The 3,248-nt window shown below is 37.5% G+C and overlaps 1 long non-coding RNA gene across 1 annotated transcript in view; it reads right to left on the bottom strand.

Annotated features, from left to right (window-relative positions):
- Positions 1–2,910, bottom strand: part of LOC137634133 (uncharacterized) — a 35,952-nt gene extending 33,042 nt beyond the window's left edge. The window contains exons 1-2 of the long non-coding RNA XR_011042455.1: positions 2,771–2,910; positions 1,468–1,615 (exon numbers count right to left, since the gene is read on the bottom strand). This is a non-coding gene — a long non-coding RNA (uncharacterized lncRNA). The remainder of the gene's footprint in view (positions 1–1,467; positions 1,616–2,770) is intronic.
- Positions 2,911–3,248: the final 338 nt, after the last annotated feature.

The following is a 3,248-nucleotide window of genomic DNA, read 5'->3' on the forward strand; positions in this document are numbered from 1 at the left end:
GGGGTTTACACCACTTCGTCAGCTTAGGATAACTTGGGGCTTATATACACATATTTCGTTTAACTGAATTTTCTTTGGACAGAATATAATTCAGCTATCTAACACGCTAACTTTTAATGGAGATAAATATGTTATGTTTTTTATTGTGACCACATTTAATCATTCCCAAATTTCTGTCTTTTTGTAAAAAAAAAAATTTCCAAATCCCTAGTGAAAAACATTCCAATAGCGTTCATTAATCTATCGCAAACACACAAATAGACAGACAGAAACACACACACACTCAAAATCCACTAAAGCAAAGCAAAACAATACTGTAGCGTTCTCTATAGCGAATAAATAGAAAAAATCGTGCAGTTGATTTCAAATTCGAAAACCAATGCAATCCTGGGAGGTCATCAAGCCAAGCACTAATCAATGAAACAAATGAAACATATTGAAATATGTCCTATTGGTTAAATTTGAGCGCCATTCACTTTCATGATTTTAATAACTGGCTCGTTAATATCGGGCAGTCAAACTGTGATAGGAAACCGTTCTCTGCTGTAATAAACGTATCGATTATCGAAATGGAGAGAGAGAGAGAGATATTATGCTCACAGAGTCATTCAGACAATCACTGGCTCATAATAGTGAGAATATTTTAAGCAAATTTAAACGCAGAGGCTCTTCTGCCGAATTTACGGAATACGCTTTTATGCGAACATATTGATATTTCACTAATATCTGATATAACTGGGAAACAAATTAACGTAGGATACAGGAACTCATTAGCTGGTAAGGGCGGACTCATTATCGGTGAACTAAATTACCATCAACAGTTTTGTACTGATATATTGGACAAACATGAAATAGAAATATTGAATAATTATCCACTTTGGCCAGCCGAGATCTTCACCTTTTATTTCGTCTCAAAAGTTAATCCAGCGTAATGGAAAAGTATTAAATGTGGACAGCCGAAAATTGTTAATTGAAAAAAAATAATACATAGAGAAATAAATTTAAAGAGAGGGTAATTAAAGCAAATAGCAACTCATAACGTTATGATAATCTTTTCTAGATACTGAATATGCATAATTATACATATATTGGCCAATAAAGACGTTGATGATTACTGCTACTATTATACCTATTGACAAAAATAATATTCATTATAGCAACCATCTCAACAATTTTATAATTATTATTATTATTATTATTATTATTATTATTATTATAAGCAGTGGTAGCAGCAGAGTACTTTAGGGAAAAATATTACTATTACTCTCTATAAAATCAACAACAACAATAATAATAACAGTAATAATTAATATTACATGATTACATTATCATTAATTTCATCATTACCATAGCAAGATCCATCTGTGTAGCCTGAATCCGTTCATAATTTTTCCCCTCTAAGAAAAGGCAATGAACCGATCACCAAACCAAAACAAGAAGTTGAATGATACCTAACACTCAACGCACCTTCGTGACTACCGGAATGCTCTGTTAAAATGAAGTTTCAAACGGCAGTCGGTTATCTCATTTCCTTGGAGCATTGAATAACCACCAGCAGACATACGTCATCCGGCACTTTTGTGTTTGTTTTGTGTAAACACAGGTTCCATATCTACTGTAAATATGAAAGAAGAATGTTGATGACAGGACATCTTGTATATACCAGTTTGTACTTGGAAAGTTCACCGAAATAGAACAAAATAAAATAAGCACATAAGAAATTGCACATGTAGAATTTACAATCAACGTTCCACAGAAATAAATTCTGATCACCACTTTTTCCCCAGCACAGATCCTCACTTATCCAGCGGCATTTCTCGGGAACCTTTATCCAACCACAGTCGTTGTTTTCAACACATCGCACACGGCGCTCCAAGTCATATACGTTGCCGCCGCCAGCCGTAACAAATTTTAAGCTTTTTTGGCTTTGTTTTTTCTGATTTGTTCAATGAAGGTAGACGGCCAAATCTTTTCAAAGTATTGGTTATTAACTTTATATTTTTCCAAAAGCGAGGACCGACAAATTAATGTTTTCTTCAAATAAATTTGTCTTTGACACGAGCGTAAATTTACACTGTTCTTTTTGGTTGTATAGTAATCTTGGTTCGAATTTAGCTTTTATCTATGTAAAATAATCAGGCTTTTATAAAAATTGCAAGGAAAATTCAACTTTATCATATGGAATTATACTGCTACCGTTAAAGTATGATGTCTCATTGCAATCACAATAAACTTGTTTTGACGGAACAGTAATATATAGTTAAATAAATAATACCCAAGGAAAAAAAAAACAAATGAACCGTCACAAACTACAGAAGAGGTACAAGGCGGAAAAGTTTGATGAAAGAAGAGAGAAAAAGTGGAAGGGCTCTCAAAAGTTTCTAGGGTGTCATAAAAGGTTTTCCTCGAACAACACCTACAGAAGGAGACGAAGGTAACTAAGGAGCACCTACTCTGATGTGCATAGCACTCCTAACTGAGGATTCTTGGAAGTGGAAAGAATACCATTCTAATTCAAAGCAGAGAGAGAGAGAGAGAGAGAGAGAGAGAGAGAGAGAGAGAGAGAGAGAGAGAGAGGAGCGGGAAGGACTGAAGTTAGACAGAGCTCGATATCAAGGTCACCCCTCCGTCAGGAGACTCATTTGAGATTGACGCGATGCACAGAATAAAGATGTAGGTAAATCGTGCGGCAAAAGTGAGCGACATTCGAGGACTCTATGCGCGGCCAGCAACGCTTTTTCTTTTGTAATCGGCGAGGTCGAACTGCTACCTCCTCCTGCAGCAGTGTCTGAAGGAGATGAGTGGTGAAGGGTCGCTGTTCCCTGACCAGGACCTGGCGGCTGACTGGCGGGGCCCTCTCGCTCTTACTGTATACAGCCAACAACGTTCGTTCCATATTCACTAGCGCCATTGAATATGCACCTTCACGACCCACTGTCTTCGATATTCCAGTCTCCTGATGATTTACATTCTGGGGTGATCACCACGCCCGCTCCCACCCACCACCACCACAACCACCTCCATTGCCGTCTTCCCCTCCTCAACCTTCGGCCACCTGGGTCACCACCCCTTAAAAAGACACCCACATGAGTTTCACTTGACCGTTAAGATCTCCAGCGATAACACAACACGATACTTGAATTCTCCAAGACATCTTCCATTTAGCTTCATTTGATATCTGCCAATGGAGACAATTGCAAATGGGCTGCAAGAATCGGCTACCGGTTCACATTGTTAAATCTTGACGT

This window comes from Palaemon carinicauda, chromosome 44 (assembly GCF_036898095.1).
Source record: "Palaemon carinicauda isolate YSFRI2023 chromosome 44, ASM3689809v2, whole genome shotgun sequence".
Lineage (NCBI taxonomy): Eukaryota > Metazoa > Arthropoda > Malacostraca > Decapoda > Palaemonidae > Palaemon > Palaemon carinicauda.